Source organism: Salvelinus sp. IW2-2015, linkage group LG8 (genome assembly GCF_002910315.2).
Source record: "Salvelinus sp. IW2-2015 linkage group LG8, ASM291031v2, whole genome shotgun sequence".
Classification (NCBI taxonomy): domain Eukaryota; kingdom Metazoa; phylum Chordata; class Actinopteri; order Salmoniformes; family Salmonidae; genus Salvelinus; species Salvelinus sp. IW2-2015.
The window spans coordinates 54,622,082-54,636,810 of record NC_036848.1 but is presented as its reverse complement, the minus strand read 5'-3'; the positions used below and the strand labels follow the sequence as shown (position 1 = coordinate 54,636,810).

The 14,729-nt window shown below is 42.3% G+C and overlaps 1 pseudogene; it reads left to right on the top strand.

Annotated features, from left to right (window-relative positions):
• The first annotated feature begins 1,361 nt into the window (after positions 1 to 1,361).
• LOC111968176 (dual specificity mitogen-activated protein kinase kinase 6-like) overlaps positions 1,362 to 14,729 on the top strand; it is a 44,140-nt pseudogene continuing 30,772 nt past the window's right edge.

Sequence of the window (14,729 nt, the reverse complement as noted above, 5' to 3'; positions counted from 1 at the left end):
CTGTTTGATAACATTTGGTACAGTATGTATATTCAAGATCAATATGTCTTACAAGCTTTGCTTTAGCGATGTTTTAAACGCTATTTCTCTGTGCTATTATAACTCCCTCATCACACCCATGTAGCATACCCAGGCATACAAACCAAACTACTAGAAACCATGTCAAAAGGTCCTCATCACACCCATGTAGCATACCCAGGCATACAAACCAAAGTACTAGAAACCATGTCAAAGGGTCCTCATCACACCATAGAGCATACCCAGGCATACAAACCAAAGTACTAGAAACCATGTCAAAGGGTCCCTCATCACACCCATGTAGCATACCCAGGCATACGAAACCAAAGTACTAAAACCATGTCAAAGGGTCCCTCATCACACCCATGTAGCATACCCAGGCATACAAACCAAAGTACTAAAAACCATGTCAAAGGGTCCCTATCACACCCATGTAGCATACCCAGGCATACAAACCAAAGTACTAGAAACCATGTCAAAGGGTCCCTCATCACACCCATGTAGCATACCCAGGCATAACAACCAAAGTACTAGAAACCATGTCAAAGGGTCCCTCATCACACCCATGTAGCATACCCAGGCATACACCAAAGTACTAAGAAACCATGTCAAAAGGGTCCTCAAATAACACTCCATGTAGCAATACCCAGGCATACAAACCAAAGTACTAGAAACCATGTCAAAGGGTCCCTCATCACACCCATGTAGCATACCCAGGCATACAAACCAAACTACTAGAAACCATGTTGAAAGCGAAATTGATTGAATGTATTTAGTTCATTTGCATAAGAAATAACACAAAGGTTATACATATCGTGATTAGATTCATTGCCATTTTGCTTTTTTATTAATAATAGATAACTAATATTATCTTACTAAAGATTAACGTAGTTTTTTTTGTTGTTGGTATTATTCTCAAGCTGTTTACCAAGGAGGAGGTTGTTAAAAAATGGCTTCCTCTTCATTGACATTACCGTTGATGATATCTCTTGCTTGCGGTACCATTCAATAAAGCAAAGTTATTCCGGGACAGATTGACTGTGTGTTTGTTTCCAATATTTAAGAGTGATGTATTACAAGTAGCCTATGCCTATTGTTATTGATTATGTCGGCATAAGAGTGCAAACAAAAGTGGAACTTCAAGTTTCATTTCATGTAAATCATAATACACTTGAAATTAATATTTTGTATTTAGCCTACAAGAAAACATGCGGATCATTTATCACACATAGCCGTACTCACATACTGTAATAAAGTAATACAATACTGTAATACAGTACGCATAACTACAGTATGGACTACAGCTCCCACCATCCTTTACGCCCAAGCAGGAAGAACGTTCGTAATATAGGCCAATGCCACTCACTGTCTGATCCAAGTTAGGCGCTTTCAGCTGCCAGCCGTGGCCCATTATGTAAGTGCCGCTAAGAATTATTTGCAGTGCCATTGCAAAACGACCCGTTTCCTGACCGTTTTGCAAGGTGTGCAATTGTAATATTGCTCTTTGCACGGACACACACGGTTCAGACGCAAAAAGGCTCCAAGTGCATGAAGATCGCGGCTTGTATTCCGCATCCTTGTTGCAAAGCAAGCCGCTGAAGCAAGCTTCGGTGCGAGGGCGATGGAGGGAGGGAGTGAGAAGGAAGGCAAAGTCTCTAGTGCATCCCCTCCCCCCCATCAAAGCAAAGGGGAAATGTCTCAGCCAAAGGGAGGTAAGACTATATTACATGCGATCTGTGCAAAACGACTGAAATGCAATTAGTTATGCATTGTCTGCAATGTGCATTGCTGCAGGTTGAATATCGTCAATGCATGTTAAAGTTTATGCGGTAAAAGGGTCAGTTGCATTTCCTGTTTAGATCTTCCCCTTTGCAGAGTTCCTGGTAAAACGATGCTGTCTGTCTGTCTACTCTCAGCATATAATAGCTAGATGCTTTTTGCTCATGTTGATGTTATTTACAGTCCTCTTGTACCAGGGATATTATAACCTAATCAAAGCTGTCACATAGTCAGCAACTCCCTGCAGACATATTGCAACGCCTTTTATATAAAGCATGTACGATCACATGCACATTTCGACGAGATGTTGCCTTTACAAGGTAATGAATCGAATGCATTTATTGCAGTGCATCGATTAACTGCGTAACTGTAAACCTTGCTATTAAAGTACGTGCGTTGTAAACGGGGAGTCAGGGGACACGATTACAACGTGACATGCAGCTTTCAATTGGTTAAGTTCAGTTCAAACTGCTCAGGATAATCACACTGAAGTTCTTCTGACAATTGTATTAAATTCAGTTTTATTTTCACTGTTAGTGGTGCATAATGGAAATTATTGGGACGCCTATAGACCTATTTTTAAAAAGCAAAATAGCTAAATATAGATTTGCTGTATGTAAGTCTACTGTACTGAGGTGAACAGTTAAAGAAACAGGGCAGTAGGCTATTAAAACACGAGTCTCCAAGCAAAACATCCCTGCCACATTCACTAAGTAAAAGCTCCGACACAGGTAGGATTGCCAAACGGTTACCTGCTGACAGTACTTAGTACCTGTGCAGAGTGCCTGCAGTCAATCTCTTTTTGTGTTCACACAGCAAAGACCTGGGAAGTTGTCAGTCACTCAGCCTTGTTAAAATTCTACTAAGCAGAAGGTGGCAGAGTATTATTATTTTATTTTTTTGGCAATGCATAGCTGTGCGTCTTGCTTTTGGTCTAGATTCCAAGCTATCTGCTCTAATGTTGCTATTTTGTAGAAAACCCTTGTTGATACTAGCCAGATGGCCACAGCTGTATAACTACCTAGCAAGATGACGAGAAACAATTTAATTCCCTCTCCATAATACTGCCAGTCCAGCCCATAGTCAAATGTTTAGCTCGCTACCGTTAGCACATTCGCTAGCTAGCACTACATAGCTAGCTAAGGACACTGCACTAACTCGGCAGCTGTTACATGGAAGCTAGCTAATCCATTGTGATTTAATTATAATGTCAATACCTGCTACAGTGGTTAGCTAGCTTGGAGGAAGTATTCAGTGCATTGCGTCTCTGCACTAAGCTAGCTACCATCCCATAGCCCACATTGCATATGAAGTCTGACTGGCTCATCTATGGATGTACGGAGAAAATGCCCTCTTTTTCCTTTTTTTTGGCTCCCCCATGTGGGGGGGTTCGTGCCCTCTAATTGGCTCAAAGTCAGGTTGTTGGCTACCGATGAGCATTGCGATTCTACAAGTATAATCAGTAGGTTTGTCGCTACCGGGTCGGCACGCACCACGTACAGCTTCTGTTCTAGCAAGAGAAAGAACAGCTTGCCACTGTATTAAGTGTGTATCGGCAGTGAGATTCTCATTTGTTTCTTGCTTAACAGTTTCTCTTGAGGTGGACCACTGTACAAGAAGACTAGACCTAGAGACAATCTCTATAACCCTCTGGAATGTGTTGCTATTGATCTCTGTTGTGTGCTTGATTAATTAATAAATTAAGATCTCTGATCAATTAGAAACTCCCCTCACCTGGTTGTCTTGGTCTTAATTGGACACACATTGACAAAAACCAGAAGTCACTCGTTTCGTACCTCCATGGAAGGAGTTTTGAATATTGATGAATATTTTCAGAGAGTATTTTCATCGTTTTCACAACATAGGCCTAATTGTCCTGTTACTCCTATCCATCTAAACTCATTCATTGGTTGATTCCTTTCCACTTGTGTCCATTTTTTAAAAAGACCTAGACAGTGGAGTTCTTAACCAATCAGTGGCCTGATCAATGAAGAACAAAGGGAGAAGTGAAAATCCGCAGACACTCAGCCCTCCATGGAGTGATGTAAAGGATGCACATGTCCCATAGCTGCAGGCCTCTGCACTTAGTGGACCCTACTGCATTCCTAAGACCAAGGCAAACATCTATTTTAACAGATCATCAAGGGGAAACATGTGTATGATTTGCATAGCCAGGAAGGCTATTATCGTATGTGTCCCAAATGACACCCATATTCCCTGAATAGTGCACTACTTTTGACCTAAGCCCAATGGGTGCTGGTCTAAAGTAGTGCACTACATAGGGAATAGGGTGTCATTTGGAACGTAACCCAACTACTTTGTTGTGAGGTCGTCTAGTATGGGCTCTCCAATTGCAGATGGTTGGTTTTCACAGTCCGAGGTTCAGGTTAGATTATTGCGTAACTAACAGGTTACACACCTGTTTTGTTGAAGTAAATGTTTTGTCTGTAATCCCCCCCCCCCCCCCCCACCAAACACACACACACGTGAATGTACACATGACGGTGTGTTTAGCAACAAAGCCGATGCGAGCGCAACTTCGGCGCAAAACGGACAGGGTTGGCTTAGAATCATGGGATTATTGACAACATATAAAGTATATTTAGTCTCCGATGTTTCTTGAAAACTTAAATACATTTGCACAATAAGCACTTGTTGTCGCTGAATTACATCATTACAGGTATTAGTTGCTTAGCTATTGAATTTTTTCCCATATTGTCAGGCTTGGTATGAATCAAAACACTTCAAAATACAGCTAGCTGAAACAAGCCACCTACGGACCCCCACCATAGTAGCTTCTTGTCTTTGTTTCTAGCTATCTGGCCATCCAGAATCACTACCACGCACTGCTTTCTACACCTGCAATACAGAGCACAGCACACACTCTGGCTGGCTGTGCAGGATATGACCAGCTAGTGGCTCGCCCCTGATTGGCAGCAATGTTTACCTTTACCTGTGGGCTTCTGTCAATACAGGTGAAATGTCAACCCCCCCCACACACTCACACTGGCTTTGCAGCTAATGTTTAGGCGGACGCTTTCTATGTGGTTAATACAAAGCCAGATTTTAATTTATGGACTCGGCTGGTTTGGGACTTTTATGTGATATTAAGACGGAACACTGTATTCACACTTTTTTGTTTAATCTGTGCAAAATAAAATGCCTGCAAAACGGTTTCCATTGAATGTTTCCATTGAATATTTCCATTGTTAGAGATGCTTAACACCAGACGTTGTAGTGTGAGCTTACAGATACATATGTTCTTTCCTTTAGTAAGGACTCTGGAAATAAATAAAATACAATGCTGTGATGGCAAATGCCAAAGAATTTATCAAGAATTTAGATATTCTGCAAATGATACTGGCTCCTGCTCTAATTCTTGTGCAAGATAAGTGCAAGTGTCAGGCCTCGGATAGGAAGGGTTTACAAAAGGGGTGGGCTACCAGACACATCTATTACAACGTGTGTTTCTGTAATTACTGTCCTGTCATGTCAGTAGGGACTAGGGAGTAAATGATGCTGTGAGTCTTTAAAAAAAGCAAGGAGAAAAAAAGCAGTTTGGCCTAGAGACGGACCGTTGTGCTTTCATCATTGTCTGTTGTACTGTGCTGTGGCACTGGTGATGGTGATGGCAGKAAGTCAGCCAGCCAGTGGCCCTCTGTGTGTGTCCCTGTTGTCTGCCACTGTAGCCCAGCCTCAGCCGACCCTCTTGCCCCAGCCTGGCCTGCACAAACACCCCATTTGTCATGCAAATAGACCCTGCATCGTTTTCAGCTGCACAGATAGTAAATTTGCTGTTTCGACGGGCCTATTGTTGGTCCGGTTCCAAGCCTATAGTGGCTTTCTGCTGCAATAACAGCAGGATTGTTCACTGCATTGTTAGCTGATGATCCACTAAGTGTGTGTGTGTGTGTGTGTGTGTGTGTGTGTGTGCAGAGATGGAAATGATTTGTTACATATATTTGAAATACAGTGCCTTCATAAGGTATTTATACCCCTAGACTTATTCCACAAATTGTTGTCTTACAGCTTGAATTGAAAATTTATTAAATATTAATTTTTTCTCTCACCCATCTACACACCATGCCCCATAATAAAAAAAAAATATATATATTTTTTTAGAAATGTTTGCACATTTGTTAAATGTAAACACAGAAATGTATCATTTACATAAGCGTTCACAACCCTGAATCAGTACTTTTTTTTTGCTAGAAAGGCATTTCACTGTACTTGTGACATTAAAACTTGTAGAACCATCTTTGGTAGCGATTGCAGCTTTGAGTGTTTCTGGGTAAGTCTCTCAGAGCGTTCCAAACCTGGATTGTGCAACATTTTCCCATTTATCCTTTAAAATATTCCTCAAGTTCTGTAAAATTGTTTATTGATCATTGCTAGACAACCATTTTCAGGTCTTTCCGTAGATTTAAGTCAAAACTGTAACTCGGCCAATCAGGAACATTCACTGTCTTCTTGGTAAACAAGTCCAGTGTAGATTTGGCCTTGCGTTTTAGATTATTGTCCTGCTGAAAGGTGAATTAATCTCCCAGTGTCTGGTGGAAAGAAGACTGAACCAGATTTTCCTCTAGGAGTTTGCCTGTGCTTAGCTCCATTCCATAAAAAAAAATTATCCTGAAAAACTCTCCAGTACTTGACGATTACAAGCATACCAATGACATGAATCAGCCACCACTATGCTTGAAAATATGGAGAGTGGTACACAGGAATGTGTTAGATTTGTCCCAAACATAACACTTTGACTAAAGACATTTCAGCATTTCATTTTTTTCATACATTTGTAAACATTTCTAAAAARATAATTCCACTTTGAATACTTTCTAAAGACACTGTATGTATTTCATTAGTTCTGAGTATTTTGTAATTTGTATTACACTGGACAGAACTACAATCCAATGTATTTTGCAATAAGATACTTTCGAGGGCTTTAATTTGTATTTTCAAAATCTTTCTTCTGTACCATTTTTTTTTTTTGGGGCCCCCTTTCAACCTGCATTGGTATCAGAAGTTTGATTGCGCTATGGTCTGATAAGAGTGTATTCTAAATGCGTATGTTGAAAATGAACAATTGCAATGCATGCTGAGTATTATGCTAATGAGCTCCACCCTGAAGCAAGGCCAATAATAATACCTGCTGTGCTTTGCAGTTTTATTTTGGTATGTTCATTTTCACATATGCATTTACATTTAAGCAGTTCAGCAGACACTCTTATCCAAAGGGACTTAGTCGGAGCATTCAACTAAGGTAGATAAAGAATCACATTTCACAGTCATAGCAAGTAAAACGTTTCTGTAACCGTTGCTAAGAATCTTGTTGCTGTTCGGGCCGGCGTCTTGCATGTTTAGCACATTGATTCACTCTTCGGCGTGCATCATGCTCTCTAGTACAGTAACAACTTACACAGTTGCAAAATCAAGATGTAAGCAGCAGGAATAGAAATGCCTACTCAAATTCCAACATAATAACACTGTCTGCAAGAGGGCATGTACTGAACTATACTCTACTTTACTGTACTGAACTCTACTCTGCTTTACCGTGATGTCCAAACTTGTGAAACATGAGGAGAATGACATTCATATTCTTAACAGATCASGGACCCGTGATGTAATTCCGGTACGGTAATTCCGTTACCGGGTGTAAATCCACTTCACATACTGTAGTTRAATAWCCAAAATAGATTTTTTTCTAACTCGAGGTGTCATAGCTGACACCCCATTCTTTCTGCAGACATTTTTTTCATCTTAATTCGTAGCAGATATTTAGCAGTTTTTGGAAAACGTGGTCGCGTAAACCTGAGGGGGATTTTACTGTATTTTCGTTACCAAAGTTTGCATRTMCATATTTCTTCCACTAAAATCGTTTTTTGTAACATTTTCAGTGGAAATTGTTAAGTATTCCTTGTGCATAGAGTTGTATGGTTTGTTAAACTTTCAAATCAATGGTTTTTTGTTTGACATGCATTTGAATGTAAAAAAAAATAAGAAAGAAAAAAAATTCCATCAAAGCTCAATTCCGTTATCGTGGAATTGCCGGAGACCACCACACCAAGTCCTCTGTGCAGGATAAAGCTTGATGCGCCAGGACAGTGGTTGGCAAATAAATGTCAACACAAAGTACAACTTAGTCAGACTGCAAGACAAGACAGTAGATGGCTCCACAGGGTTAACATGACACATGCATCTTCACGAGCCTCGAGCTCTCTGTGACCCTCTCTCTTTGCTGGAGCTCTCTGATAGGAGCATAAATCTAGTCTCATCTTCATTCATCTTGCCTGGAGCCAGCCACCCTGCGGTGAATGCGATCACAGCAGGTCTCCAGCAGTGTTTTCTCTCTTCCTGATCTCAAAGGGGAAGGGGAAGAAGTCTGCATCTACTCTGTAGCTGAGCTTTACTGCTTGTCAAAATAATACAATCAATGCATCACAGCTGAATCCTAACATTCATCTTGAAACCTCATCAGGCTTCCTGAATAAGCAATCAGCTCCTTTCTCTACATGGCATTTCTCCTGGCATAACCTCCCTCCCTGCAACTATAATCCTACAATTCTTTTTTTATTTAACCTTTTAATTTCTTGAAGGGCCGTTTTAGGAAAATTGATTTGGTGTGTCTGAAGGGCTGTAGAGTTAATGTATGTTTTAGTAAATCAATGTCATGTGTCTGAAACAACATTTCTTGGTTCCACTATGGCTGCGTTTACACATGCATCCCAATTTGGATCTTTTGCCCCATTTATTGGCAAGAGCTGATCTGATTGGTCAAAGTGTGTTAAAAGATCAGAATTGGCCCGCCTGTTTAAACCCAGCCTATCAAGATACAGGGTGAACGTTGTCTCCCCGGCTCTGCTGGATGCAATAAATAGACCCAGCCATTGTCATCATGGCTGGATCAAAGGTGTTTTGATATTAAAGCATTCGGGTGGCAGTGCACTTAGCTGCCCCCTGCCTGATTACCAGTTGGACCTTGTGTGTGCAATTGACCAATAAAGTGCTGTCTCTTAAAACCCCCCAGCTAGCACACTGAGGAAAGGAAAGCTTGCCGACCTGCAAATTACTGCTCTCCGGTTACCACCGAGAGAGTACATCTCATCGCATGCTATCCCACAGTAACCCTATTTCCTACATAGTGCACTACGTAGGGGAAATATGTGCACTAAATAGGGAATAGGGTGCCATTTGGGATGCTATGACATTACTCTGGATGTGGGACATTACTCTGGATGTGGGCCAGACAAGCTGTCTGGAGGTAAATAGACAAGACATTTTGATGCACGTTTTTAAGTGGTGATTGGGAAAAGTTCCTGAATTTGAATAGGAAGTGCTTTTAATTATGTGAAACCCAGCTAAAGAGAGATGGTGTGCTAACTCGCATGTTAACAACACACCTGTTAGGGTTTTATAAATGTAATGGATGTCCTTAGCGAGTACTGCGACTTCCTGTTTCMGCTCAKACCGAGGCTCAAACCCAGGATTTCTGKCTTCCTAGCACCTATGACCGCCCTCCTGAAACGTCTTACCAGTTGGCGCCACGCAAAAAGCAAACTATTCGCTGCCGCAGGTGGGGACACTATAGGTTCAGGAGTTCGTTTCACACATCCCCATGTGCTACGTAAACATCTCTCTCTCGACTCCAGCCACTTGTGGTGTGTGTGGGTGTATTGTTGAATAATACAGGACGTCACCTGGTCCACTTGGAACCATATACAGTTGCAGTCGGAAGTTTACATACACCTTATCCAAAAACATTTAAACTCAGTTTTTCACAATTCCTGACATTTAATCKTAGTAAAAATTCCCCGTCTTAGGTCAGTTAGGATCACCACTTTATTTAAGAATGTGAAATGTCAGAATAATAGTAGAGATTTATTTCAGCTTTAATTTCTTTCATCACATTTCCAGTGGGTCAGAAGTTTACATACACTCAATTTGGTAGCATTTAAATATTTGGTAGCATTTAAATTGTTTATAACTTGGATCAAACGTTTGGGGTAGCCTTCCACAAGCTTCCCACAATAAGTTCCCACAGAGCTAGTGTAACTGAGTCAGGTTTGTAGGCCTCCTTGCTCACACACGCTTTTTCAGTTCTGCCCACATATGTTCAAAAGGATTGAGGTCAGGGCTTTGTGATGGCCWCTCCAATASCTTGACTTTGTTGTCATTAAGCCATTTTGCTACAACTTTGTAAGTATGCTTGGAGGTCATTGTRCATTTGGAAGACCCATTTGCAACCAAGCTTTATCTTCCTGACTGACGTCTTGAGATGTTGCTTCYATATATRCACATAATTTTCCTGCCTCATGATGCCATCTATTTTGTGAAGTGCACCAGTCCCTCCTGCAGCAAAGCACCCCCACAACATGATGCTGCCACCCCCGTGCTTCACGGTTGGGATGGTGTTCTTCGGCTTGCAAGCCTCCCCATTTTTCCTCCAAACATAACGATGGTCATTATGGCCAAACAGTTCTATTTTTGTCTCATCACACCAGAGGACATTTCTCCAAAAAGTACGATCTTTGTCCCCATGTGCAGTTGCAAACCGTAGTCAGGCTTTTTTTCTGGAGGCTTTGGAGCAGTGGCTTCTTCCTTGCTGAGCGGCGTTTCAGGTTATGTCGAATTTATAGGATTKGTTTTACTGTGGATATAGATACTTTCCTACCTGTTTCCTCCAGCATCTTCACAAGGTCGTTTGCTGTTGTTCTGGGAATGATTTGTGGAGTGGTTGAAAAACAAGTTTTAATGACTCCAACCTAAAGTCTATGTAAACTTCCAACTTCAACTGTAAGTAACTGGAATGAAATGGCCTTGCAGTTCCACAGATTGTGTCAACTAATCTTGGGGATGAATTTATTTTCTTTCTGGACTGTAACACCCTAGCCTCTCACATCCAGCCAATTTAACCAGGCCAGTAGGGCCTACATCCTACTGAAGCCTGGCCAACAAAACCAGGCCGGTAAGGCGTTTACATCCTGCTGAAGCCTGGCCAACCAACCAGGCCGGTAGGCCTACATCCTGCTGAAGCCTGGCCAACCAACCAGGCCGGTAGGCCTAATCCTGCTGAAGCCTGGCCAACTCAACCAGGCCGGTAGGCCTAGATCCTGCTGAAGCCTGGCCAACTCAACCAGGCCGGTAGGCCTAGATCCTGCTGAAGCCTGGCCAACTCAACCTGCCTGGTAGGCCTACATCCTGCTGAAGCCTGGCCAACTCAACCTGCCTAGTAGGCTACATCCTGTGACAATATGCTATGGGAAGAGTTAGCAGGCTGTAACGCTTGGAATCCTAAATAATGCTAGCTCATGTTAGGCTGCTACCAGGCCAACAACTGTTACGGTGGTGCTTCCCTTAATTGATAATTTATCCACTTGATCTTACTATTGCCTTGGCCCATTCTTCGTACTCTTGCAGATGTGGTCTAAAACCAGGTGTACTAAATAGGATCTGAAGATCGCATATCCCCATAGTTGAGCAGTGATCTCATGTTATAGTCATGGAGGTGAAGTTAGCTGCCGACCTAGTTAACCGCTACTTAGGCAGGACTGTGCTCTGCCGTGACCTGGAGCTGATACCCTCAGCACGCAGAGCACTGCCGTCAGTATCGTTTAAGTCAACCCCGGCCGTGTAGGAAGTGTATRGCCATGTGATCTGCTGGTGAAGACATGGTTCCCAATAGAGCTTCGTAATATAACAGCTGTAACCTAATGGATCCATATGTATCTGACATCTTTGAAAGTGTATGGTATCTCAGACTGCCAGGACGGTCAGAAGTGGCATAACAGCCGCAGGCTCAAGAAGAGTTATTTTCATCCCATCTCTCTGTCTCCATTTCTTTGCCCTGGCCCTGTCTCTCTTTTCCACTCCATGGCTGCCCCCCGCACCCCCATCTCTCGTTCCCTCACTCCCTCTCGCCTTCCTGCCATCCCTCTCGCGGATGTCTGATTCATCTTTCTTCCTCTGGGTCTGTGTAATTCCATTGAGGGACTTTTGGGATTGTTGGAATTCCCGGCATGCGTGTGTGTGTGGGTTTGGAAGAGTGAGAATGAGCGGGTTGGTTGGTTCCGCCTGCTTTGAATGCCTCCCTGGGTTTATTATCAGCCTGGCTGGTCCTGGCTGGGCATGGGCATGGGCCTGTCTGGCTGCACTCTCACACTATAGCTTTTGCTCCAGATTCACAGTGCTCAAAGCATTCACTCTGAGGCCGCCTTGGTTTCAGCACAGATCGCTCTGGCATAGTCTCCTGGTTGTTAGCATGCCGTCTCTGACAGGACATGTTTCCCCTGGCTTCGTTACATGCTGAAGGAAACCAATTACAAGACCTGCTTGGTTGGTGGTATTTCAAGTTAACATTAGGTGAGGCAAAGACGGCAGGGCAAAGACTCCTTCAATTGTCTTTTCTTTGGCTTCAGTACTTCTCGCTGGTATTTTAGTTTTGCCATCTTCACCCCTGACGCTAAATCTTTGAGAGAGAGAGAGAGCGAGAGAGAGAGAGAGAGAGCTTCTCCCCAGTGACCTCTTGCTGGCATCTCACAACATACTTGTATTCAGCCCATGTGCTGCAAATCACTGGGAATGATATACTACTTTTAATTAGGTTGCATTGCAAAACAAAGCTACATCGAATGCTGAGATCAGCGAGGAAAAAGCCTAAAGGGGGGAGACTTTGTATATTTTGATATGAAATTGTGCAAGATAATACGGAATAACTAAAAACAGCGACTGTATTTGCATAGCTTGCAATAATTTCCTCTCACAGTTGTGAAAATATATGACACAAGAATTGTAATGTMAGGAAGGCCTGTTGAAGAAGACATGTTTTTGAGATGAAAATATTCTATTGGCTCAGGACAGACAATGCAGRGTTTTAGCTTATTCCTGCCCTGTACACTGTAAATTATATCATTTATTGATTAGTGGAACAAATATATATCCGTTACATATCAGGATATTTATTTATGACAAAATAGGCCTATCGCAATATTATTTTGGACGATATCGCAATATTATTTTTGCGCAAGTCAGCTCAGCTGTAAAAGGTGAGCCAATATGTTTTCAGCACTTTTTATTTTATTTTGATGACTTAATCAAAACTTGTTTTCTCACGGGTCTCTTTTTTGTTCAGCCGCAGGTTCTGTCCCTTGTGATTTTCCTTTCTGGAGAAATCTTCCAAAGTCTGCATTAGAAATGGTGCCCTATTCTCTTTCTAGGGCTCTGGTCAAAAGTAGTGGATTCTATATGGAATTGGGTGCCATTTGGAAATTAACCTGTGTCTGATCCAACCACTTTTCAACATGTTGCGTGACTGTGTGAGTGAATGAAAAGGTAATTATTTGTCATGCAGCTCAGTGCATGACTGTSTCTTTCTACCATTATGAGTTGCTGCCCTTTGCTTACATGTCTCCCAACTCTCATTCGTGCAAATGTGAAATGAATGTATAGCCGACAGTATCGGTAAGATGTTAAGTCGGTGTGTGACGTGCATGCAGCAGGGATCTCAGGGGGCTGTGTCTGTGGACTGGAGATGGAAGCTGTTGTCTTCGCAGAGCGTGCCGCGTCTTGTTCCATCGAGCCAGAGACTTGGAGGCTGAGGACCGTGGAGTTTTGCTGAATCCCCTGTCAGCCTTAGCAGCATGGCATGCATAGTCATGGAGATAGCCTGGGGAAGCTGGTACTCAGCCATGGCCACTCACCGATTTCTTCATTTTGGCAAAGTGTTGGTAATGAAACAGTTAGAGAGCCTTGCCTGTAGCATACCCTGCCAGCCTGGCAGAATGGCATGCATATTCATGGAGAAAGCTTGGTGGTGCTTAACCAGTTCTTTGTTTTGGCAAAGTCCTTGTAATGAACTGGAGAGAGAGTCCCTCGCCAGCCTGCCTGGCATTGACATGCATAGACTAGTCATGGAAAAAGCTTGATGAATGTGGTGCCTGGTGCTCAGTCATGTTAATAACCACTCATAACCACTCACTCAGTTCTATATTTTGGCAAAGCCTTGGAAATGTGCGGCAGGTAGCCTAGTGGTTGGACTAGTAACCGAAAGGTTGAAAGATCGAATCCCCGAGCTGACAAGGTATAAATCTGTCGTTCTTTCCCTGAACTAGGCAGTTAACCCACTGTTCCCCGGTAGGCTTTCATTGAAAATAAGATTTTTTTTTCTTAACTGACTTGCCTAGTTAAATAAATAAAAATGTCACAGCACTATTTTGAGGGAGCAGTGGGAAGCGCTAAGCGCTTGTCCAAGAGGATGTAACATTGCTAAGCATTCAGTTGAAAGCATTGTTTGTCAGCTCTAGAAATAAAAATAATATAAAATGTTCTACATCACTGAATACACTCCGGGTGTCGAATGGAGCTGCGAGCTCCTATTTTTACATTCTGAAACCTTCAGTTGGTAGAGTAGAACTCCTTTGTGGTTTGGTTTGGTTCATGTCCATTCAAACAGTCATAGGCTTAGGCCTATTAGAAGACTAGTGTCGGTTTGCAGATGCTATTGTTGTCTGTGTTAATACGTGTGGGAGAGGKCCAAAGTGACATTTTGGTGCAACAAAGCTGCTTTGGAAAGTGGAAATCCTGAGGCATGCATTGAGAAGCCACGGTGACAGTACAGCGACGCAGGGAGATGGTGGTGGCACGCTTGTCTGTGCTTGTGAGGTTTCGATCAGTATGTTCTTTTTTTTTTTTGTGACGGAATTAATGTTTTCCATTTAATGGGGATCCTAATAAAATACCAAATAGAAAATATATAAAAAATGTCTTAAAAATGTGAATAATTCTAGTTGAGTGAGTTCATTGACTGAGTATCTTTATCATGGCTTACTAGAACTGCAGTAGATCATAGCACAGACGTTGCATTGTCAGGTATGTTAACCATCAAGTACTGCTGGGTGTGTGTGTGCGTGCGATGTGCATAGCATTCTCACAAATACCTA